Source organism: Macrotis lagotis, chromosome 8, assembly GCF_037893015.1.
Source record: "Macrotis lagotis isolate mMagLag1 chromosome 8, bilby.v1.9.chrom.fasta, whole genome shotgun sequence".
NCBI lineage: Eukaryota > Metazoa > Chordata > Mammalia > Peramelemorphia > Peramelidae > Macrotis > Macrotis lagotis.
The window spans coordinates 11,811,862-11,839,215 of NC_133665.1; the positions used below are offsets into that span (position 1 = coordinate 11,811,862).

A 27,354-nucleotide genomic window follows, 5' to 3' on the forward strand; every position below is an offset into this window, starting at 1 on the left:
TTATTTTCCTATATGTTTATCAATTTTCTTCTTTTGTTTTCAATATCTTGTGAGTTCAACAAGAGCTGCTATATATAATGTTGCAAATGAGTTCTTTTTCGTTTATTTATTTGGGTTATAGTCTATTAGTGTTGATGCTGGGTCAAAAGATAAGTGTTTTAAGGAAAAATTCCAAATTCTTTTCCAAATGACTTTCCATATCACAATCTACAGAGTATATTCATATACATTTTCCCATAGTCCTTTCAAAGCTTTTCAAAGCTTTCTTTTTGTTAACTTTTACAAACTGAGAGTTTTTCATTTTAACCAGTTGTTTTAATTTATACTTTACAAATTATTTTTGTATGTTTTTGAACATTTCCATATATCTTATAATTCTTTTTTTTGAAAACTACCTGTGCATATTATTTAGCCATCTCTCTTTTACACTTTTAAATTTGATTTATTTATGGATCTTGAATATGAAACATTTATCAGAAAAAATAAATGCAAAATGCTCCTCTACAACTGTTTTCTTTTTTAAATTTATCCAACAAATATTTATTGAGCACCTATAATGTGGTAAAAACATTATGCATGTATAGTACTTTATAAAGAGTTTATCCATATGTTATTGAATACATATGAAGTTGCACAGAATAGTGGAAAAAACACTGGATTTATGGTTAGAAGACTCAGATCTGAATCCCAGTTCTCCTGCTTACTAGCTGTGAGATCTTGGACAAATCACTTCATTGCTCAAGGCCTCAGTTTTGTCATCTGCAAAATGATGATGGGCTTAGACTACAAAACTCTTAAGATTCTTTCTGGCTCAAAACCGAACAATCATATTTTAATTCATTTGATCTTTCCCATAATCCTGTAAGATAGGCAAGAAAATGATTACTTCTATGTTACAGATAAGATGACTAAGGCCCAGATAAATAAAATGACTAATCCTAAATCATCCAATTAGTCAGGAGAGAGATACAGACCTAGTGTCCAGGTCTTCTGGCACCCAATGCAGTGCATTTTCTACACTGTCACTGTCCACAACACAGTCATTGGCAAATCTGGGTTTTTAGTGGAGCCTTTAAGATTGAAGGAAATGTTATTAAATTATATCCTTTTGAAAAATATTTATTGAGTACAAATATATTTAAATGTTAGGATATAATTTCATTAATGATTACAACTCAGCTATAATATTGAGGAAATCTCATAAACTATGTCCAGATTTAAGACAAAAAGCATAGGAAGAAAACCAATTTAAGATAGTGATGATTCACTAACATGAAGACACAAAAAACCCCCACATATTAACTGAAGACATTTTAAATTAGTGTCTGATTTCATAATGACATTTGAACTATTTTAAGAATTACAAGAATGGTCCAAAATAGTTTAATAATCTTGATAAGTAAATAGGATTTATAAACACATTACTTCTTTATCAAGCTAACAAGGAATTTAAAGAACTTAAATCATATAACCTTGGTTTTAATTATTTCCAAAATATAATATAAATAAATGAAAACAGAATCCTATACAACCTCCAATACTTTACAAGTTTTCCTTTTATAAGTAAAAGAATTTTAAAATCTGAAATAAAGTTTCTATTAAATGAATCAGTGTTCTACATGAAAAAAAATTAGTGTACTAAATTTTTTTTCAGGGAAAGGAACAAGAATATGCTAATTGATAATGTGACATTGGAAAGGCAAAATATTTCCCAGTTTTCTATAATTTGTGTTTATTATACATGAAATACTGAAAGATATAGCTCTATGTAGCTGGAATCTGTGGCATTCATCCACCAGGACACCATCCTTGTTTTTTGCATCACTGGGAACACCTTCAGGAATTGCTGGTGCAGATGCTGCTTCATCTAAGTAAGAGCTGTCTTCATCAGCTAAGAACTCATCTCCAAGTGCATCCAATTCTGCCTCTAAGTCATCTTCATCAATATGTGGTGTTCCATAACTGCGGCTCAGGGCTTCTTGGATTTCATTTGCATCTTCCATCATATCTTCCAATTGACCTTGTATATCCTCAATTTGGTCAATTTTGACTTGCTTGTATGCTTTCTTCACTTCTTTTACACCTAATTTCATAGCATCCACCGTTGTTTTGGTGTCTTTCAATGACTGGATAGTATAATTTGCTTGTTCCATATTAAAAGACTGTTGTGAAAGATTGTCCCATTGTTGTTCATACATCCTTTTCTGCTTTAACACTCTCAAGGCTTTCTGTTTGACCATATTCTTTGCATGTCCTTCTCACATCTTTTTTATCTGATCTTTATATTTTACTACCTCTGAATCAAGCCTATAAATCTTCTTGTCAATTCATTCTGCTCTGCTATCAACCGTGCCGATGCAGTCCGTCAAGCTGGGCCACGGTGCCTTGGCCTTCGCTTTGCCAAAAATTCAGTTCATTTTTTTCCGCCACAGAAGGTCTAAGCCAAGGGGGAAACAGAGAATTCCAAGGAAAACCGGAATCCTGTTTCCTTTTTTAATATTAACAATATTGGTTTTCTTTGTGTAAAAATGTAAATTTTAATATTTTTTCAAACAAGTTCATTTTATCCTTTATGATTGTACCATTAGTTTGATCAAAGACTCTTCCACTATCCATAAATTCAAAAGTTAATTTATTCTTTGTTACTATAATTTGTTTATGATAACATCCTTCATGTCTAAAACAAGATATTATATTCCTGAGAAATTGATTTATACTAAATTTTTACTAGAAATTTTTTTTTTGGTACTGCTTTCACCAAATAGTGATTAGTGGAAACTTTGGTTTTATCAAATACTATACCACTGTCTTCATTTGCTTTGGCACTCTTTTTGCCTAATCTATCTCATTGATTGATCTATTTTCTGAGTGATATTAATCATTTTAATGATTACTGCCTTGTGACATATTTCTCTGTAATTTGATATAGTTAGGATTTATTCCTATTTTTTTCATTATTTTCTTTGAGATTCTTTACTTTTGTTCCTCAAAGTAAATTTCATTATTTAATTTGATAAAATAATGATCCTTAAATTGACATGACATTAAGTTAGTTAATTTATTTAAGTAAAATTATGATTTTTTATGTTTACAACTACTAGATATAAGCAATAAACATTTTAACATAAGCATTTGATTTTCTCAAAAAATGTCAACATCTATTGTTACAATTTGGTAATAGTACATAATATTTTATATCATTATAGTATGTTTACTAATAGTTTATTTAATATTTTCATGTCAAAATTCATTAGGATGTTGTTTGTTAACTTATTCTGCTTTTTTTTCTCTCTCCCTGATTTAGTAGCAAGATTGATTTTAGTATCCTAGAGTTTGGCAAGGTGTCTTACTTTCCTATTTTTGTAAACTATTCAAGTAAGATAAAAGTTATTTGTTATCTGAATATTTCTTAGAATTCATAGTTAATTCATCGGATTCTGGAGTTTAGGGTTTTGTGTTTTGTTTTGTTTTGTTTTTGGTGGAATTTATGGCTTATTGAATTTCTTTTTAATGATTCCAGAGTATTTACATTATTCATTTTTCTTTTAATAATATCATTATTAGATATTTTGTTAAGTATTCACCCACTTCTTTTCTTTGTAATACAATTGGGAAAAAATGATTTCTACCAATTTCCTTTATTTCTCTTCTTTTATTGTGTGCTGTTATTTTTCAGCGTCAGTAGATGTTTGTTTTTCTCTTCTTTTACTCAAACTAATTATACACTTTAATACTTTTTTAGTAAAAGTTTCATAATCTTGATATTGTGTTTTTTACTTTTAAATTAAAATTTATCTTCCTAAAAATTATCTTCCCTAACTTTCAAATCTTCTACTCCAGTGTTTAATTTCAGATATTCTGATTATTTTTCATTATTTATTTGCTCTATTTGTGATTAATTCTCTCTCTCTTTCTCTCTCTCTCTCTCTCTCCCCCTCTCCCTCTCCCACTAATGGAAACATTTAAAGACATAATTTTTAGATTTTAAGAATTTCTTTTGTAATATACAGTATGTTCTGGTATGTTTTCTTATTGTCATAATTTTCTTTCGTGAAATTTTCTGGTTTTCAATGATTTGTTCTTTCGCTAAGATTGAGTTATTAGTCTCCATTTTATTTTTAATTCTTCTTAAAAATATTTTATTTGGGATAGCTAGGTGGAGCAGTAGATGGAGCAACTACCCTGGAGACAGCAGTACCTGAGTTCAACTCTGTCCTCAGACACTTAATAATTGCTTAGCTGTGTGACTTTGGGCAAGCCACTTAACCACATTGCCTTAAGTTTTAAAAAATTTAAAAGAAAGATTTTATTCAATATAATTTTCATTGCATTGGGGTTAATAAAGAGTTAATAAAGGTTTCATTGCATTAAGGTTAATAATACTTCTAAATTACTTTGTGAGAATACCCTGATATATGATCAATTTCTTGATGTCCTGCATGGCTAAGAAATATGTAAACTCTTGCATCCCAAGCAGAAATCACAAGAGATTAAATATATATAATTTTCTCTCAAATTTCAAAGTGGGTCTTAACTTTTTTTCCTATTTATGTTTTTATTCAATTTGTCTAATTCTGAAAGGAATAAATTGAGGCCCCTTACTATAATAATGTTACTAAATATTTCTCCCTGAAATTCAACTAGCTCATTGTTTAAATATTTAAATGGTATGCTACTTGGTTAAGTATTGAGTATTTATGTTATTTTTCATTTATCTTTAAACATAATGTAATTTCTCTACTTATCTCTTAATTATTGCAATTTTGTCTGAAATCTTAAACATTATTCATATCTACTGCAGTCTGTTGTGAAAGCTTGATCACTTTTTTTGAATATACCTGAACTTTTAGAAGTAGAATTTATTACATAGGTCCTCTACTGTCAAAGAGAGCCCATTTTCTACTGTGTCATGCTCTCTGGGTCTATGGATTTTCCCTTTCCCTAACTCCAAACATCCAATCATTTTCTAAGTCCTATTAATTCTACTTCTGCAACCTTATACCCCTGTGTTCTCCTTTTCATTCTCATGGGCATCAATATAATCTTGTCTCTCATTACTGATCAACCAAACTATTTGAAAAGCTTCAAAGCTATTTTCCCTGTATTTAGCCTCATCCTTCTTTCATTTATCATTCACACAGATGCCAAAAATCATCTTCCTAATACTTAAGTATGCTACTCTCCCCATTCTCAAAATACTTCAGTAACTCTACAGTCTATACTGAATAATGTCATAGTCTAGAATTAAAGACCATTTTCAAAATGAGGTCCATTCCTATTTTAATGATTATCCTTTATTATTTTTGTGCTCTATTCCAATTAGACTATCAGTTGATCCTTTATTATATACAATCATATACTGTATAAATTTTTTAAAATTAATTTTTAATTCATGTCTCTATAGCCCTTTTGAATATAATTTTCATTGCATGATGATTTGAAAATGATCCATTTAATGTTTATTCTTTTCATCATTTGATTTTGGGACTTTGATGTCCTAATATCTAATCAGTTTTTATGAAGGTACTATGTATAGATGAGAAAAATATATACTCTCTTCTATTCTCATTCAATTTTATCCAGAGGCCTTTCATATCTAATATTTATAAAATTCTATTTATCTCAACTTTTTTTCTTGGTTATTTTTTGATTTGATCCATCTAGTACTGAGAGGGAAAAGTTGAGATTCCCCACTAGTAGTTTATTTTCACCAATAATTTATTTAAATATTCCTTTAAGAATATGAATGCTAAACCATTTGGTACATATATATATATATATATATATATGTGTGTGTGTGTGTGTGTGTGTGTGTGTGTGTGTGTTTGTGTGTGTGTATGTTTAATATTGTTAATACTGCACTGTCTATGGTACTGTTTAGCAAAATGTAGTTTCACCAATTATCTTTTAAAATTTGATTTATTTTTGCTTTGTCTTTGAGATTATGATTATTTCCCTCCTTTTTTTAACTTCAGCTAAATAGATCCTGCCCCAACTCTGCTTTTCCAAATCTATTCTCTTTTAAAAATATTTTTACTTCACTCTCAATTATTTTCCTAGTCTCTTTTTTCCCTATTTTCCTACCTCTCTTATTTGATTTTTAAAAATTTTTGACCTCTTCCAGCAATTATTTTTGTGAAAGTGTCCAATTCATAATTTTGAGGTTTTGCATGTAGCCACTGTGGTTTAGTTGTCTTTTTTATGGATATTCTTGATGGTCCTTGTCTCCATAAGAATGTTCCAATGATCATGCCCTTTGGCACATGGGATGCAGAATTGTAAAAAGGGAATACACACAGTGTTGTCCAGTGCCTATTGCCAGGAAAGGGTCTCCTGTGATTTCTTTCTTCCCACTTTCATACCACCCCTACCCCACCATCTATGTGATGAGAAATTTTAGAGTTACTGCATTTGATGCAGCCTCCCCTAAAGCCTGACCTGCAGTATGCTCTTGTGTTTCACTACAACTAGTGTGAGACAGTCTCCTGACCTAAGATGTCTTTGAATGGAAAATTATTCCAACCAACCTTTTGATGTTTCTGCTACTCCAGAATTTGATTTCAGGTATTATTTTAAAGTTTCGGGGAGGGGGGGTTTGCAAGAGTTCAAGTATATCCCTGTTACTCTTCCATCTTGGCCTCTGCCCCTTTCATCAGCTCTATAATTTGAGAAAATAATTGAAAACTATTGCTTCAATGTTTCTACTACTCTTTTCTTTTTTTTGAGTATTAGCTCATATGTCATGTATTCCATAAAGCCTTTATGAATTTCATCTACTTGAAAAAGACTTCTCTTCCTATTTTAGAGGATTTCATCTAGCCTCAAGTTTTGTCCTTATCAAATTCTACGTTGTATAATGTTTATTTCTATGTCTTGTTCTTGCCTGAAATGCCCTTCCCAAATTCATGTGATTCTGAGGCCTGAGATGACAAGGATCATGTTATTTTTCATCTTTATTCTCTAGAGCAACTAGCTGAGAACCTGGCTCAAATATCTATTTTATGTGTTGAATTTTTTCAACTGAATTTCCTGCTTTCAATTTTGCCAAAACCTGTGTATCCTTGTCCTTTTCTTTTTCCTCAGATTAAGTCAGAAAGTAGTTATAAAACACCTATTATGTGTAAGACAGTTTTAAGAAATCTTAACACAAAGAAAACCAAAAGACAGTCTACTCTGAAGGAGTTCAGAATATAATAGGGGAGAAAACATGTTAACTCCTAAGTTCATGCTTATATTTAAATAGATAGCTAGATATACAGACTCATACACGCATATCTAAACATGTGTGTGTGTGTGTGTGTGTGTGTGTGTGTGTGTGTGTGTGCTTAGAGACACCCACATAATTGGAGTTAATCACAGTGGAAAGTTACTAGCATTCCAAAATAGAAAGATGATGCTAAGTGAGAGGAGTAACCTATCTCATGGGTAGAGATTCTGGCTTAGAAAAAAAAATGGGGATTTAATGAAAATTTCTAGCAATTGCTTTCCAATTTCTAATTCACTCCTCAAATTGATAAGAAAACTGAAATGGAAGATGTGAAGTACTATTCAAAATTCCAATTATTCAGCACACATATTCTATGCACAAAAAAGCTCCATGAAATCCATGTTGGTACATAAGCAAGGTCAGGTTCCATGAACTGCAAATGGCAAAAGATTTACACAAAAGCAGACGAATTAATTTAGCCAGCCGTGACTCAGATATGTAGATTGAATTATTTGGAGGCTTGGCTGGAAGGAGAAATGGAAATAATTCTCCTGAAATGAGAAGAATAAGCAAAACATTTGGGAAAAGGGAAATGAAAGAATAGAACAAATGAAACAAGAGAAAGATTGTGGAAAATGTGCTGATTTCTTCTAATTCATGCAGCTTTGGTAGTTTGGAGGAAATGGATTTCTAATGATGTTTTTAAAGAGCAGTTCTTATTTAGTGAGGCTAATGCAATTCCTGCTGCTTTCTCAGTTTGTGCCTTAAGTAACTGAATTTAAAGAAGGAAAGCTTTTGCTGCTGCTGGAGTGACAATCTTCCTTGTTATCAGTAACTGGAAGAATACTCAGCTGAGAGCACTGATACTTAGAAATGAGGGAGTCTCATCTTTTTACTTGTTCTCCCAGTGGAAAAATGAATTAAATACCTCCCCACATCAAAACAGTATAAGGGTCTTTCTGGTAAGAGTTACAAAATACAAAATGATCTTCATTTTCAGACATTAGGATCCCTACTGATTCAACAGAATTTATTCCAGAATTCAAGTTATAAGTCCCCAGTAGAATGTATTCTCCTTGATGATAGGGCTGTTTTGTACATTTTCTTTCCCCAGGCTGAGTATGCAGAATGATAGAATTTTATATTTAGATTAGAAAGGAACATCTTAGACCAGACCATCTAATTTAACTCTTCATTTTATAGATGCTAAGTGACTTGTGTCTGTTTTTAATGCATAATGGAAATTTTATGAATGATTGTTGATTAAATAACTAAAAGTCTGAAAAAAAAAGTCTAATCACTGACTAGAAAGGCCAGCAAGTGAGGAGAAATGAGAAGACTATAGAAGAATGGGCAATGAAAATAACACTTTGATATCATTTATCATCTCCTAACTCTCTGTCAAACTCTATTCCACTATTAAAGATGAACAGAAAGTAAATTGTCTAAATTTATTCAGAAAGTGGAGTCTTAAAATATAATTAATGGAAATCTCCCATATGGCTTCAGACTTTCAATTTTCTCCAATCTAAATATGAAATCTTGCATGGTTTATAATTATGAAAGAGACTTCCTTGGAACTGTAATTATGCACACAGCATTCTCTCTGTATCTCTGCTTTGAGGTACAGTATTTCCAAAGCACACTTGTCAAATCTGATTTTCCTTTTTAATGAAGTCGTGCTGACTGATTTCCCCAATTTGCATGTTTCTGAGTCATAGGTAGAAAGACAGGTGCCACTAGTAGGCAGGTATATTTGTAATGGATATCCAGGACAGGGGAATGATTGGGGCATTGTAATCAAGGATTTGGTGTCTAATACAATTGATATGAGAAGAGGAGTCAAAGGTCTTTCCTTCAGGAAATATCTGATCATATTTATTTAGATTAAAGACAGCTCAACATTCCTTTTTTATATCTAAATGATAGTTCTTTATTGCATTATTCATATGAATTTCTTCTACATCATAGACTTGCTAGATGAATCTTCAAGGTGACAAGCTACTATAAAACATTACAAAGTTGAAAGATTACCAACTGTCCACAACTCAATTCATCCCTGAAAACATGTATTAAATGGATTATAAATTAGATAAAAGGAATTTTTAGAAGACATTTAAACCAACTTTTACTTTAAGAAAATGAGGTAACTGATGCCAAAAGATTAAATGACTAGGTCAAGGTCAAAAAGTAGTTAAATATCAGAGTAGATTTTCAAACTAATTCCTTTAACTATGCACCCAGAACTTAATGCTTCATTGTTCAATTAAGAAAGTGTTTCAGAACAAGGTCTTCTCTTCAGAAAACAAAAATTCTCAAGATCAGGGACTGATTTATTTTTATTTTCATATTCCCATTGCCTCAAACAGGGCTTAGAATCTTCTAGGAATTTAATAAATGATTGATTCTTTTTTTGTTTTTGCATTTTTTTATTTACACATTGCTAAAATAGTCTTGTTGTAAGAGTAAACATAATCCTCCTCCGCCTACAAAAATAAAAAATCCTCGTGAGAAATCAAGTGAAAGAGGAAAAAAATATGTTTCAGTCTGTGTTCTGATACCATCAGCTCTGTCTCTGAGGTGGATCACATTCTTTATCATAAGTTCATCAGAGAAGTTCCTTCTATATTTTTCTACAGTTGCTGTTACTGCTGGTAATTCCCTTTATCCATTTCTTCCAACTGCTAATTATTATATTGTCTCTCTCCTTTCACTCTGCCCCTCTTCAAAAATGTGCTGCAGGGTAGCCAAGTGGCACAGTGGACATAGCACCAGTCCTGGGGCAGGAGGCCCCGAGTCTATATTCCCTCCCAGAGACCCAAACCCAAGGTCCTGAACAGTCCACCCAATCCATCACCTTGCAAAAAGTAAAGAAAATGTGTTATATATGACTACCCTTTGCCATTATCTACCCTCTCCTCTATCCCCTACCTCCTTCCCTTCCCTTGTCCCCTTTCACCCATAACCTTTCTCTCCTTTTTCTTCTAGATTTCTATGCCCTATTAAGTATATATGTTGTTTCCTTTCTGAGCCATTTCCAATGAGAATGAAGACTCTCTCATTGCCCTCTCACCTTCCCCACTTCCATACCATTGCAAAAGCTATTTCTTGACTCTTTTACATGAAATATCTAAGTCTATTCTACCTCTCCTTTCCTTTCTCCCAGTACATTTCCTTTTCACCCATTGACTCCATTTTGAAAATATACCTTCAAATTTGGCTCCCTCCTGTGCCTTGTCTATATAAGCTCCTTCTAACTGCTCTAATAAATGAGAAGGTTCATATGAGTATTATCAGTATCATCTTCCTATGCAGGAACACACACAGTTCAGCATCATTAAATCACTCATAATTTACCCTTATTGTCCACTTTCTCTATGCTTTATCTGAGTCCTGTACTTGAAGATCAAACTTTCTGTTCAGCTCTGGCTGTTTCAACAGAAACATTTGAAATTCATCTGTTTCATTGATAGTCCATCTTTTCCACTGGAAGAAGATGTTCAGTTTTTCTGGGTAGTTGATTCTCAGTTGTATTCCAAGCTCTTTTTGTTCCTGGAATATTATATTTCAAGCCCAGTGAGTCCTTAATGTGGATGCTTCGAAGTCCTGTGTGATCCTAACTGCAGCTCCACAATATTTGAATTGTTTCCTTCTGGCTGCTTGTAATATTTTCCCTTTGACTTGGGAATTCTGGAACTTAGCTATAACATTCCTGAGGGATATATTTTTTGGATATCTTTCAGGAGGAGATCAATGGATTCTCTCAAGTTCTATTTTACCCTCTGCTTCTAGGATATCAGGAAAATTTTCCTGTAGAAATTCTTTAAAAATGAGTTCAAGGCTCTTTTCCTGATCATGACTTCCAGGTAGCCCAATAATTTAAAATTCTCTCTTCTGGTTCTGTTTTCCAGATCTGTTGTTTTTTTCAAAGAGATATTTCATGTTTTCTTCTAGTCTTTCATTCTTTTGATATTGTTTTATTTTGAATTGATTCCTCACAGTCATTAGCTTCCTTTAGCTCCATTCTACATTTGAAGGATTTGTTTTCTTCAGAGAGCTTTCTTATCCCCTTTTCCATCTGGCCAATTCTGCTATTTAAAAAATTCTTCTCATTAACTTTTTGAATTGTGTTATCCATTTGCCCTAAACTGGTTTTTTAACATGTTGCTTTCTTCAGCATTTTTTTGGATCTCCTTGACTAGTTTTCATATTTTTCCTGCATCTCCCTCATTTCTCTTCCCCATTTTTCCTCTACCTCCCTTATTTGATTTCCAAAATCTTTTTTGAGCTCTGTCATAGCCTGAAACCAACTTCTATATTTCTTGGAGGATTTGGATGCACAAAGTTGGACTTTGTCATCTTCTGAGTGTGCACTTTGATCCTCCATGGGACCAAAGTATTTGTCTATGGTTAAGTTCCTTTTTTGCTGTTTTTTCATATTTCCAGCCTGTACCTGGTTTTGTGGTGCTTCCTGAACTTTTGAGTTTTATTGGGATATCACCACAAGTACCTTGGCTCCTTCAAAGTCTTATGAGAGACTCTGACTGCTCTCCTAGCCTGTGCTCTGATCACAAGATCAACACTTTGCCCTGGAGATGTGATGAGGGTCTCTTCTCTCTGGCAATAGCAGGGTCCCAGACTGTGACCAGGGTCTGAACATGGGCAAATCCCCAGCGTCCTGTCCCAGGGTCTCCCCCCACCCCCTTACCTTATATAGACTGAGTGCTCTGGAAGCAGCTACTGAGTGGCTCCACAGGCCTGTTTCCATTTCCTACGATCTGGGTGGTACTGATGGCTACAGCCATGCTGAGGAGGGCCACACTGGCCTGGGCTTCATGCTTACTCTGGCAGAGGTTTCACTGCTGATCTTCCAAGTTGTGCTTGGTGTTCCCTGGGTTGCAGTTTAGGAAACTGCTTCTGCTGCCAGAAACCGGTACTCCCAGGGACCCAGGCACCCAGGCATTCAGTGGGCTATTCCTGGAAGAATGGAGCTTGTTCATGTGGTATTCCAGGCTGTGCTGCCACCCCCTCCAATCCCATAGAACAGAGCTTTCCCTAGATCTTCCAGGTTATTCTGTACTAGAGAATTGCCCCCACTAGATCTTTCTGTGGATTCTGTCTCTCAAAAATTCAGTTAGATCCATAATTTTAAGGTCTTTGGAATATTTTGGAGAGAACTACTAGGAAAGGCTGCTCTCCTGCCACCATCTTGGCCCTGCCCCCCTTATTGATTCTTGAAGCAATATACCATCTTTTTAAGGTCAATAAGCTGTTGCTGTTTATTCATTTTGTAGATGATACATTACTAAGCTGTTGCTGTTTATTCATTTTTGTAGAAGATCAATATATTATAATGTTTCTATATTCTGAAGGAATTTCTACTCATCATTTTGTAGCCAAATATAAAATTAGACATATAAAACTCATTATTTACTCAAGTAAATATATTAATAGATTGATGATAAAGGACAATTATTTTAAGCTAACATTTAACTCTAGACAGCATGTCAAATTGAAACTGAGATGGCCAAATAACCACCCCATACCTAGATTTTTATCAAGGCTATCCCACCTTCTACAATCAACACTCAAGTTTTTTCCCTTTTTTCCATACTTTTTCATAATGTTACTAATATGGAAATATGTCTTACATGATTGTACATATATTACCTAAGTCACATTATTTGCTGTCAATGGGGAGTGGGGAGGGAAAGAAGGGAGGAATAAAAAAGTGGAACTCAAAATCTTACCAAAAAAAATGAATGTTGAGGGGTGGAACCAAGATGGTGGCATGAGGACAGGCTTTTCCAGGAACACTCTCCGAAATATTTCAAGAACCTTAAAATTATGACTCTAATTAAATTTTCAAGAGACAGAAGTCACACAAAGTTCCAGTGAGGCAATTTTCCAGCCCAAAAGAACCTGGAAGATCATAGGAAGGCTCTATTCCATGGGGTTGGAGGGGGTGGCAGCACAACCAAGATCAATGCACCAGAGCAAAGGGGCTCCAGCCTTCTGGGAACAACCCCAGGGTACCAAGGTCCCTGGGAGCGCTGCCTCCAGGCAGCAGAACCAAAATCCTGACCTTCCAACTCAGGGAACACCCAGCACAACTTGGAAGATTAGAAGGGAAACCTCTGCCAAAGTGAGCACAAAGCTCAGACCAACTTGGACCTCAATGCAGCCATGGCCTGCAGTGCAGCCCAGCATCCAAGAAATGGAAGCAGAGCCCACAGAGCCCACAGAGCTCACCCAGCAGGGAGCTGCTTGGCAGTTGCTCCCAGAATTCTCAGCCCACAGAAGTTAAGGGAGTTGGGGGAGACTGTCAAAGTCTCTCCTCTGTCCCTGGGACAGTACTATTGTGTTTTTTCCATATTCGTATCTGGTCACAGTCTGGGGGCCCCCATTGCCATAGAGTAGTGACCCTCCTCACAACTCCAAGGGAGAGGGTTGTACCTAGGGTCATTCACAGACCAGGAGAGAAGTCAGAGTCACCAATGTGACCTTGAAGGAACTGAAGTCCTTGTGGGGATGTCCCCATAATTACTTAAAAGCTTAGAAGCACCCCCAAAACCAGGGAACAGGCTGTAGAAATGAGTAAACAGAAAAAAGGGAACCTGACCATAGATAATTACTTTGGTCCTGTCAGAGGATCAAAACACACACACTCACAAGATGAGAAAATCCAAACTTCTGTATCCAAAGCATCCAAGAAAAATAGGAGTTGGGCTCAAACTATGGTTTGAAAAAAGATTTGAAAATAAAGTAAGGGAGGTAGAGGAAAAATTGGGAAGAGAAATAAGAAAGATTCAGGAATAACATGAAAACCAAGTCAGTAGCTTAGTCAAGGAGATCTAAAAAAATTCAGAAGAAAACAACATGTTAAAAACTAGGTCAAATGGAAAAAAGCAATCCAAAAAGTTAATGAGAAGAATGCCTTTAAAAGCAATATTTACCAGATGGAAAAGGAGATAAGAAATTCTCTGAGGAAAACCACTCCTTTAAATGTAGAATGGAGCTAAAGGAAGCTAATGACTTTGCAAGGAATCAAGAAACAATAAAACAATACCAAAAGAATGAAAAACTAGAAGAAAACATGAAATATCTCATTAAAAAACAACTTATCTGGAAAACTGATCCAGAAGAGGATTTAAAAATTATTGGACTACCTGAAAGTCATGATCAGGAAAAGATTCTTGAATTCATTTTCTACAGGAAAATTGCCCTGATATTCTAGAAGCAGAGGGTAAAATAGAAATTGAGAGAACCCACTGATCTTCCCCCTGAAAGAGATCCAAAAAAAATATTCCCCAGGAATATTATAGCTAAGTTCCAGAATTCCCAAGTCAAATAGAAAATATTACAAGCAGCCAGAAGGACACAATTCAAATATCATGGAGCTACAATCAAGATTACACAGCACTTAGCAGCATCCACATTAAGGGCTTGTAGGGCTTGGAAAATAATATCCCGGGATGCAAAAGAGCTTGAAATGCAACTGAGAATCAACTAACCAGCAAAACTGAAACAGGGGAATTTCAAATATTCCTTTTGAAACAACCAGAGTTGAACAGAAAGTTTGATCTTCAAGTATAAGACTCAGGTGAAGCATAGAGGGGATGGACAAGAAGGGTAAATTATTGGGGATTTAATGATGTTGAATAGCATGTATTCCTGTATGAAAGATATTTATCAAATTCATATGAACCTTCTCATTTAATAGAGCAATTACAAGGAGCTTATATAGACAAGGCATAGTAAAAAATGGAGTCAATGGATGAAAGGGAAATGTACTGGGAGAAAGGGAAAGGAGAAGGAGAATAGGCTAAGATATTTAATGTCAAAAAGTTAGGAAATAGCTTATGCTACAATATGGAAAGGGGAAAGGTGAGGGGGAATGAAGAAGCCTTCATTCTCATCAGAAATGGCTCAGAGAGGAAACAACATACATACTTAATAGTGTATAGAAATCTAGAAGCAAAAAGAGAGAAAGTGGATGGGAGAAAGGGGGACAGGAGGAGGGACAGAGGTGATAGAGGAGAGGGTAGATTATGAAAGAAGATAGTCAGATATAATACATTATTTTGTACTTTCAGGAAGGGTTTGGGTGGCCTGTCTGGGACTCTGGGGCTGTGTGCTTACTGGATCTCTGGGGTAGGATAGGGGCTTGGGGCCTCTTGGTCCCAGGGACAGTGCTCTGTCCACTGTGCCACTAGGCTGACACACAGCACACTTTTGAAGAGAGACAGATGAAAGGAGAGAGAAAATATAACAAATGGGAGTGCGGAGGAATGAATGGAAGTAATTACTATCAGAACAGCAACTCTGGGAAATATATGGAAGTAACTTCTCTGATGAGCTTATGATAAAGAATGTGATCCACTCCAAAGACAAAGCTAATGGTATCTGAACACAAAATGAAGCACACTTTTTTTCTTTCACTTTATTTCTTATGAGGTTTTTTTTTTTTATTTTTGTGGGGGAGGGGGATTATGTTTACTCCCACAACAAGACTATTTAGTAATATGCAGATAAATAAAAATATAAATTTAAGAAAAGAAAAAGTGAATGTTGAAAATTCTATTTACATGTAAATGGAGAAAAAGAAATTTCAAATCAATACCTAGGATAAATTTTCTAATATTGTTCTGTAAATATATTTAACTTGCTTCAATAAAATCTTCATTCAGTGATTATTTACTTAAAAGGAAAATAGTGGGTAGCTTTTTTAAAGTGATAAAGTTAATACAGATCAGTTTCCTCAGTGTAAATCAGCAATTTCCACAAAGCAAAGGTCATAGAAAAGAGAATTCTTTATAAAGACACAGACAAGAAATAATATAAGTTAAAAAATAGCTCACAATTACTTGGCACATATGCCAATTTATTGAAATCATAGAAAAGTACATAAAGTTTCCATCTTTCATGACAATGGGAGCAAAATATAAAAAAAAACTAAAGGATCTCCAGATATGGGTGTTATATTTATGGAATATAATTTAATCTATTTTCAGTTTTTCTTCTGTTTCTAATTATAGTGGACCTTGAAGAATTCTAACTTTGCAGAGTTAATGATGAATCTTTAAAAATGAAAAAAATAACTTTTAAATTAAAAAATGGAAATTGAGAGTTAGAAAATAGACCAGAAGCCATTTAATTTCATTCATATCTGAAAACGATTTCTTTAATTGCTTCTTTAAAGAAAATCTCTTAGTTGCCCTTATATTTGTGTACAACTTTAAATCTTGTTTCATTAGTTGTAATAATGTCATTATAGATGGGGGCCAATTTCTCTACTAGTATAATAATTTGTTGGTTGTTGGACAATGATTTGTCTTAAAAGAAATACTAGTTAAATTAATCATGAATGAAAATTAAACAAAAATATTATTCCAACTAACATTTAATCTTCTCGTATTACTGTGCCTCTGACAAATAAAAACAAATTGGTCAATATGAAAAAATTACATCAGACATACCAATACCTGTTGCAGAAAATAAAGAGAAAAAGAAATTTTATAAACAATTGGACAAAATCTTACAAATAAAGTCAATGTATCCTTTGATTTTAATGACTGCCATGGAAATGAAATTATTAGGATACTTCAAACTATGTTATTAAATATGAAACAAAGAAATAAGAAATAAGAGGTAAAAAGCAACTAACACTTGTATTCTACATTGCAGGTTTTATGTTTTTAAATTATCAATACATTCTTCAAGAAAAGTTAGAAGATACTAGACATGGAAAGTGCCAAAAATTACAAAAGATGAATTTGACTATCTCCAAATGATAATAGATACTTCATTATCAATGCGAACTTATTTCAGAGTGAATTACCCACACATGTGTAGCTAGATTATAAATTGGTCAAAATTAATAGCAAACTATAAGAGAGTAGAAGAGAACTATATTAAAAAACTATAGAGGGGTGGCTAGGTGGCATAGTGGATAAAGCACTGGCCTTGGAGTCAGGAGTACCTGGGTTCAAATCCGGTCTCAGATACTTAATAATTACCTAGCTGTGTGACCTTGGGCAAGCCACTTAACCCCATTTGCATTGCAAAAACCTAAAAAAACTATAGAAGTTCCAATCAGATCTGCTTAAACAGTCAACTCAGAAAAATGAAAAAGTGGATTTTGCTCCTCATATGTAATAGTTTTACTTTCATTACCAAGTATATACATTAAATATGTGAAGAACAAAAGAAATTAATAATAAAAACCCCAAAGCAAAACAAAAAGGATGATTGCAATGTGCCAGTAAATTTCTGTTTTATCCACTGAATTAATACAGTCAACATATTAAATACTAGTATGCAAATTCAATACTAGATACCTTTAACAAAGGTTAAATGAATTGATTTTCACTCTCAGAGTTTAATTTTTATGGTGAAGGGAGAAAGTTAAAAGAAAAGATTGTTATATATATGCAAATATATATATACACACTATAGCAAGCTAGTAACATGCTATCTTATGTATTTAACATGAATTTTGATGCAATTTAGTGTCATCTTTGATTAAGTGATATTTGCTAATACATATTTTGCTTTTGCTTCTGTCCTTTTTATTCTTTCATGTTATATATCTTCCTATATTTGAGTCTCGAAATCCATCATTTATTATAGTGCAAAAATTATATAACATACTACAACTTATTTAATGTGAAGTGTGAAGAAGTTTTAAAAAATGTCCTATCAATAGTATACTAAAAGTGATATTACTGAACCAAAAAGTTTGAATGTTTTTATAAATTTTATTGAATAATTTCATTGAATTATATTATTTATTTTCCAAAATGATTGAAGTAATTGAAAAATATACCAACATATGTACTGGAAATCATTTTCCCCTTGCCTGATTAATATTTATTTTTAAAATATTTTATTATGTTTGTTTAGATGAAATATAATCTCATCTCAGAACTAGATTAATGTGAATGTCTATCATTTATTTTGAGGAATTCTTCAAATAGTTTTTGAGTATGTTTATCCTTTTCAAAACTGTCCCCCCCCCAACCTTGGATCACTTTTCAGGTAATAGTCCCTACTTTTATTAATATTGTACAGATCTGCAAATGTTAGCAACAAAAGATAAAAGACACTGTGTTAGATGAAGAATACTTGATTTTGTCAGGCAGAGAGATCTAGCACTCAAAGATTATTGTATAGAATAGCACTCCTTTGAGTAGAAAAAAAGACTGAAGAATGACTAAAACACTCCTGCCTCAAAAACATCAAAAAACAGTTGAAATGGAAAAAAGAGGTGGCGTGAGAACCAGTTTAGCCAGATTGTTATAAGAACATCTTATAAGCAGATGAAATGTCAAGTATATAGATGTCAAGTATATAAATGTCAAGTATATCAATGTCAATATATAGATATGAAATGGAACCATTCTGTCAGAAGTTCTAGAGTTATCTATTTTCATCACTGAAAGTAGAAGCAACACATCTGGTCATGTCCACCACAACTTTCAACAGATTATGTAATAGAAAATAAGGACAGATAGAACTGATCAAATGCATAAAGAAAAATAAATTCTAGATGTAACAAAGTTGGATATTTTATTATAAACAATAATATCAAAAAATAAAAAAGTAAATAAATATGTAGAGTAGGAGAATAAATCTTACATACACCCTGAGATTTTAACAGGTAGGAGTAAAACAAATAACAATAAAGTTTTGTGTTCTGTATCCCATGTCAGAATTATCTCAAGTTCTTTCTTTTCTTCTCTTTCTAACTTTTTTCCTCTTTCTCTCCCTACTTTAGCCTTCTCTTCCTCTTTCTTTACTTCTCTTTCTCTTATTCTTACTTTTTCTCTTTCTCTTTCTCTCTCTCTCTTCTCTCTCCTCCTCTTCTCTCTTCCCCATTCCTTCTGCTAGCCAATGTGAATATATATTCTATTTTCATTGATTTCTCTTTGAATCACTTAAGTTATACCTTTCTAAATTTCCTTATTACTTTCATATATATATATATATATATATCAATTTTGTTGTATCATAACGTTCTACTAAATCAATATACTATCACTTATGTAGAGATGTCACAATTTTCAAGCATTCAAGGATTAATCTAAAACACTTGTTACATTTATTGTCTTTATTTTTAATTTATTTACATATTACTAAAATACTTTTGTTGTAAGAGTAAATATAATCCCCCCTCTACTCACAAAAAATAAAAAGCCTCACAAGAAATAAATAGAAAGAAAGAAAGAAAATGTGCTTTAGTCTGTGTTCTGATGCTATCAGTTCTGTCTCTGGGGTGGATCACATTCTTTATCATAAATCCATCAGAGAAGGTACTTTCATATTTTTCCACAGCTGCTGTTGCTGATTTGTAATTCCTTCCATCCATTTCTCCCCTCTACCATTTATGATAGTTTCACTCTCCTTTCATTCTGTACCTCTTTGAAAATGTGCTGTGGGGCAGCCAAATGGCACAGTGGATAGACCACTGGTCCTGGGGCCAGGAGGCACAGAGCCTACATCCTACCCCAGAGATCCAGCAACCACCCAGCCCCTTGGTCCCAGATAGGCCACCCAATACCACTACCTTACAAAAATTAAAAAATAAAATGTGTTATATCTTGACTATCTTCTCATATAATCTACCCTCTCTATATCACCTCCACTATCCCTGTACCCTTTCTCTCCTTTTTCTTCTAGATTTCAAAACCTTGAGTATGTATTCTGTTTCTTCTCTGAGTTGAGCTTTTCCAATAAGAATGAAGGCTCTCTCATTCCCCCTACCTTCCGCTTTCCATACCATTGCAAAAGCTATTTCTTGACTCTTTTACATGAAATATCTTAGGCATTTCTACCTCTATTTTCCTTTTACCCCAATATATTCCCTTTCACCCATTGACTCCATTTTTACAATATATCCTACCTTCAAATTCAGCACTCTCCTGTGCCTTCTCCACATATGCTCCTTCCAATTGCTCTAAGAAATGAGAAGATTCATATGAGTATTATCAGTATCATCTTCCCATGAAGGAATACATGCAGTTCATCATCATTAAGTCCCTCATAACTTACCCTTCTCATCAACCTTCTCTATGCTGCACCTGAGTTCTGTACTTGAAGATCAAACTTTCTGTTCAGTTCTGGTTGTTTCAACAGGAATATGTGAAATTCCCGTTTCACTGAAAATACATCTTTTACCCCTGGAAGAGGATGTTCAATTTTGCTAGGTTAATTCTCAGTTGAATTCCAAGCTCTTTTGCCTCCTGGAATATCATATTCTAAGCCCTATGAGTCCTTAATGTGGATACTTCTAAATCCTGACTGTAGCCCCATGATGTTTGAATTGTTTCCTTCTAGCTGCTTGTAATATTTTCTCTTTGACTTAAGAGTTGTGGAACTTGACTATAATATTTCTAAGGGTTATTTTTTGGGATCTTTCAGGAGGAGATCAGTGGATTCTCTCAATTTCTATTTTACCCTCTGCTTCTAGGATATCAGGGCAATTTTCCCATGGAAAGTCTTTAAAAATGAAGTCAAGGCTCTTTTCCTGGTCATGACTTTTAGGTAGGACATTATTTTTTAAATTGTCTCTCCTGGATATGTTTTCCAAATCAGTTGTTTTTTCAGTGAGATATTTGACATTTTCTTCTAGTTTTTCATTCTTTTGGTGTTTAACAGTTGTGTCTTGATTCCTCGCAAAGTCATTGGCTTCCTTTAGCTCTATTATACATTTGAAGGATTTATTTTCTTCAGAGAGCTTTCTTATCTCCTTTTCCATCTGGGCAATTCTGCTATTTAAAGCATTCTTCTCATTAACCTTTTGGATAGTTTTATCCATTTACCCTAAACTGGTTTTTAACATTTCGTTTTCTTCGGCATTTTTTTGGATCACCTTGACTAAGCTGCTGACTTGGTTTTCATGTTTTTCCTGTATCTCATTTTGCTTCCCAATTTTTCTTCTACCCCACCTTACTTGGTTTTCAAACTTTTTTTTTGTCATAGCGTGAGCCCAACTTCTATATTTCTTAGAGTCTTTAGATGCAGAATCTTGGACTTTGTCATCTTCTGAGTGTGTATTTTGATCCTCCATGGGACCAAAGTAATTGTCTATGGTCAGGCACTTTTTTTTACTGTTCACATATTTCCCCAGCCTATTCCCTGGTTTTGAGGTGCTTCCTGAGATTTTGAGTATTTTTGGGACACCCCTGCAAAGACCTTAGTTCCTTCAAGGTCTTATGGGAGGCTCTGACTGCTCTCTTGGTCTGTGTTCTGGTCTGTGGATGACCACAAGCACACCCCTCTGCCCTTGGGCTATGAGGATGGTCCCTGTTCTATGACAATGAGGGATCCCAGACTGTGACCAGGGTCTGAATGTGGACAAAGCCCCAGAGTCCTCTCCCAGCGACAGAGGAGAGACCACGACAGTCTCCCTCCACCCCCCTTACCTTCTGTGGACTGAGTGCTCTAGAAGCAGCTTCCAGGTGGCTCCCTGTTGGGCAACTCTGTAGGCCTGCTTCTGGTTCCTATGATCTGGGGTACACTAAGGTCTGTGGCCACACTGAAGAAAGCCATGCTGGCCTGGGCTTCATGCTAGCTCTGGGGGAGGTTTCCCTGCTGATCTTCAATGTTGTGCTTGGTGTTCCCTGAGTTGACAGGTCAGGAAACTGCTTCTGCTTCCAGGAGTCAGGGCTCCCAGGTACCCAGGTGCCCTGGGGCCATTCCTAGAAGGATGGAATTCCTTTAATCATGTACTGCTGCCCCCTCCAACCACATGGAATATAGTCTTCCCACTATTTTCCACCTTAAACTGGGCTGGAGAATTGCCTCACTGGATCTTTCTGTATGTTCTATCTCTCAAAAAGTTAATGACAATTTTAAGGTTTTTGAAATATTTTGGAGAGAGCTCCAAAGGCTGTTCTCCTGCCACCATCTTGGCTCTGCCCCCTAAAACATATTCCAAATAAGAATAGATTTCAAGGAATGGAAAAGAAAGCATGATATTTTTGTAAAAATAAAAAATAGATTCAAGAAGACATCAAAAACTATTGCCTATAATCTGACTTTACTTTCTTTTCAAAATCTTAAGCATGATCAATGCATGCATCAAGAACATACTTTCTTAACAAAAATTTGAGATGGAAACTTGTAGGCTCTTTTTTAATATTTGGTATTTTATTCTTCCTTAGTCATATGTAAAAGTAATTATTAACATTCATTTTTAAAACTTCGAAATCCAAATTATCTCCCTTCCTCTTTTTTCATCCCCCACCTCTCACTGATAAGGCTAGTAATCCAATATAGATTATATGTGTGTAGATAAGCAAAATATGTCCATAATAGACATGTTGTGAAAGAAAACATAGATTAGAAAACACCTCCAAAAAAATAAAAATGCTGATTTCAATCTATATTCGGATATAATCAATGCTTTCTTTGTGAATGAATAGCATTTTTCATCATATATCCATCAGAATTATTTAGGATCATTGTATTGCCAAGAATAGTTAAAACAGTCATAGCTGATCAACTTACAACTTTGTATTACTTTGTACATAGTATGTCACTTTGCATCAGTTCATCTAATTTTTTGCAGGTTTTTCTAAGAGTATCTGACCATAGAGTCAGTCACACTGAAACCTGTTTTTGATTTGTTGGGGCCCAGTTTGCTCTGACTCAGTCTTTGCTGGACTTTTGATTTTCTCTAACCCTGTTGCAATAGACTTTTCTGACTTAAAAAAAATATTTAACTTCATCTTTTTGTGGGTTCTGTCACAGTTGTTTGGAATCTCTATTTAGAATTATTCAGAAGGTTTTGGGGGGAGGGGAGCTCACGTAAGTGTCTGTCTTTGTCCTGCCATACTGGCTCCATCACAATATATAAGTTCTTTAGGAAGTTCTCCATAATAAACCACTGTTGTACCATTTTATAGCAGACTGAGGTATAGAGATCATGATGTATCCGTTTTTACTAATCTCCAAAGCAAAAGAAAACATTTTTAAATATTTTATTTTTTCCAATTACATATACAATTTTCAACATTTTTTGTTCATTTACATTTATTTTTAATTACTATTTTCTTTTATTTTCCAACTATGTGCTTTGATAGTTTTCAAAATCCTTCCTTCTGTAGATTTATGTTGTACATTTTTCCATCACCTTCCCTTACCTCCCCCCCCCCCCCGCCCCTTGATGACAAAACAGTCTGGTAAAACTTGCACATGTACATTTCTGTTAAGGAATTAAAACTAAGGGAAGAGAAGAAAACCATGAAATAGAAGTGAACATTAAGATTTTGGGGAGTTTTCTGTTTGTCAATTTTTCCTCTAGATGTGGAAGCCTTTTTCCTTAACAGGTCTTCCAGGGTTCTTTTTGATCTCTGAATTGCTGAGAAGAGCTGCATTCATTATAGTTGATCGACTCACAATGCTGTTGTTGAGGTGTACAATATTTTCTTGGTTCTGCTTCCTTAACCCAGCATCAGTTCATGTAGTTCTTTCCATGCTTCTTTAAAGTCCACTCATGGTTTCTTATAGAACAATGACATACATATACAATAATATACAACAATGTATTCAGCCTTCCCCCAATTGATGGCCATCACCTCAATTTCCAGTTCTTTGTCACTATAAAAATGTTTCTGTAACTATTTTTGAACATGTAGGTCTTTTCCTATTTTTAATGATTTCTTTTGGATATAGGCTAGTATTGATATTGCAGGGTGAAATAGTATGACTAGTTTAATTGACCTTTGGGCAAAGTTACAGATTGCTTTCCAGATGGGTTAGATCAGTTCACAACTCCACCAACAATGCATTAATGTTCCAATTTCCCCTCCTCCTCTCCACATTGATCTTTATCCATTTTTGTCATCTTAGGCAACTAATCTGATAGGTGTGAGGTGGTTCCTCACATTATTTTAATTTGTCTTTCTCTAATTAATAATGAGTGGGAGAAATTTTTTCACATGACTATATATAACTTTTATTTCTTCATCTCAAAATTACCTTTTCATATCCTCTGACCATTTATAACTGAGGAATGACATGTAACTTTATAAATATGATTTAGGTCTCATTTATCAGAAATACTACTGAAATGAAATGAAAATTGTTTCCTAGCTTTCTGTTTTCCTTCTAATCTTGGCTTCATTGGTTTTATTAGTGCAAAATCTTTTTTTTATTTTAGAAAGGTTTTATTTATTTTGAGTTTTAGAATTTCCCCGCCAATCTTGCTTCCCTCCCCCCCAGCCCGCACAGAAGGAAGTTTATAAGTCCTTATGTTGTTCTCATAGTATGCGTTGATCGAAGTTGAATGTGATAAGAGAGAAATCATATCCTTAAGGAATAAACATTAAGTATGAGATATAGCATAATTACATAATGTGATAACACATTTTTTAATTAAAGGTCTTTGGTCTTTGTTCAAAATCTTTTTAATTTAAAATAATTAAAATCATCCATTTTACAATTTATGATATTCTCTGTTTCTTGTGGGTCATAAATTTCTTCCCTTTCCAACCAACCAAAAATAGAATATTTCTTGAATCCTTAATTTGTCTATGATATTGCCATTTATGTCTAACTCCTGTGTGCATTTAGACTTTATTAAGTTATAGGTTCTGAGATATGGGTCTTTGCCTCGTTTTTGCCATACTATTTTCCAGGTTTTCCAGCAGCGATTTCTTATTCCAGGAGCTAATGTTTCAGGATTTGTCAAACAGTAGATTGCTATGGTCATTTACTTCTGTTTCTTTTGTACCTATTCTAATCATTGGTCCATTATTCTATTTTTTAACCAGTACCAGGCAGTTTTCATGACTGTTACTTTATAATATGGTTTTAGATCTGGTTCAGTTAGGCTACCTTCCTTGACCTTTTGTTGCTCCAGATAAATTATAAAATTTAGTAATAGCACTGTTTTTTTCTAACTCTGTAGAATGTTTTTTGAAGTTTGATTGGTAAGGCATGGAATAAGTAATTGATTTGGGTAGAATTGTCATTTTTATTATATTAAACTATAATTATATTATCTCTAACTAGCCATGTACAACTGACATTTTCCCAGTTGTTTAGATTTGAATTTAAATGTGTGACAAGTATTTTGAAATTGTGTTCATTTAATTTCTGTGTCTGTCATGGCAGATAGGTTCTCAAAGAGTTTATGCTGTCTAGGGTTATTTTAATTTTTCTCTTGACTTGAGCTTTATTGTTCATTTATAGAAATGTGATGATTTATGTGAGTTTATTTTTACATTCTGTTACTTTACTGAATTTGTTAATTGTTCCAAGTAGTTTTTAACTGATTTTCCAGACTTCTCTAAGTATATCATCATATCACCTATAAAGAGTGTAAGTTGCATATACAAACAATTTTTAACATTTTAAAAATAATTTGACTTCTAAATTCTCCACCAACATCCCTTTGCCTTCAAGTAAGAAGCCAAATGATTTGATGTACACTGTCATATTGTGAAATATAACAGATGAAAAATACTAAAGAAAAATTTAAAAAAGAAAAAAATCATTTTTGATACCTATTAGTTCTCTCTCTCTGGTGATGGATGTACTTTTCATTATATGTCCTTTAGAATTGTTTTACATTATTGTATTGCTGAGAATAGCTCAGTCATTCACATTTTATCGTCATACAATATTGTTGTCACTATGTTCAAAGTTGTGGTTCTTTCATTTCAGTTCGCATCAGTTCATGTAATTCTTCTCAGGTTTTTTATATGAAAGCATATTTTTCTTCCCTTTTTTGTGCACAATAGTATTCCATTTACAATGACATATCATATGTCACAGTTTGCCAGCCATTCTCCAATAGATGTAGAGTACTCAGTTTTCTATTCTATTCTATTCTTTCTATGTTTCTATTTCTATTTTTGTGCCTATATTCTTTTCTTTTAAAAAAAAAAGTTTCTTGGAGATAACGTCCTTGTAGTGATTTTATAATGCTTTGGGCATACTTCCAATTTGCTCTCTAGCATGACTGAATAAGTCACATATACATCAATAGTGCAACAATGTCCCAATTCATCATTTAAGATTTTCTTTTTCTGATGTTAATCACTCTGATAGGTGTGAAGTGGTACCACTTTTGTTTACAGTAGCATTTTCTCAGAAATACTTTGTCTGCTATGCATAATGCTATATGTCTTCAAGTCATAGAATACCTATTATCAGGATTTTAAAACTGTAGTTTACTCAGAAGTCAATGAAAAGACACATTGTAGTTGCAAAGTAAATTGTTCAACAGGGAACAAAATATAGCCAAAGATGATTTCCACATAAGAAATGTTATCAAAAACAAATGGAAGACATTTTGCTCAAAATAAGGATGAACATAGGACATATAGAAAGAGACATACATAGGGAGTAGATAACTCAATCACTATACTGATACCCATTATAAATGAAAAGAGTAAGATTTCTAGTATGTTAAGATTACTATTCTATGAAGAAGTTATAAAAAAAGAATTTATAGAAACTTATGGACAGGAAATGAAGAGAATGAGGAGGTGTGGATTAAAGAGCTGTACCAGTTTCAATCCAAATGAGAACATAGAACAATTTTGGCATTAAAATATGTTTAAAATACTGTTCATGTAGAAATTGACTTCTCTGAGCTTCCTAATAAGACTTTGACAATAAGATTCATTTTCCTCACACTGGCACATGAGTAATGAAATCTTATATAAACAATAGAACTATAGTTGATACCTATAGTGTAGTAATGATATAAACATTCAATTAAAACTTTTTTAATATGAGGTTGATGTAAGAAAAGCCAAAGCCCACTTTAAATTAACACAAAGTTGTTTAGGAAAAAATAAGGAATTCAGAATTTCAAGAGCTTAGGAAATTGTGACCTGTTCAGGTCTTTGACATATGAATTTGGGAGTACATAGATTTCAATCAGAAACATATTAATACTGAAAAAAATTCCTTTATGTCTCCAAGTGATTATGATTAGTGTAATAACCTTAGAAAGATTAGAAAATGTATATTTGATTGTTTTCATTAACCAAGTTTACTGTTGTAGTTCTCCACAAATGTATTTGAATAAATAATGCTTCTCTCCATTTCTGGGCAACTGAATGAAAAGGTCTGGGTTGTAATCCTGACCTCTACTCATCTTTTGAATCATCTGTCCTAAACAAAAC

General features: G+C 33.7%; 1 long non-coding RNA gene and 1 pseudogene across 1 annotated transcript in view; both read right to left on the bottom strand.

The window, feature by feature from the left end:
- Positions 1-20,159, bottom strand: part of LOC141495247 (uncharacterized) — a 43,237-nt gene extending 23,078 nt beyond the window's left edge. Inside the window, exon 1 of the long non-coding RNA XR_012470710.1 lies at positions 20,112-20,159. This is a non-coding gene — a long non-coding RNA (uncharacterized LOC141495247). The remainder of the gene's footprint in view (positions 1-20,111) is intronic.
- Positions 1,765-2,417, bottom strand: LOC141494708 (charged multivesicular body protein 5 pseudogene; annotated as a pseudogene).
- Positions 20,160-27,354: the final 7,195 nt, after the last annotated feature.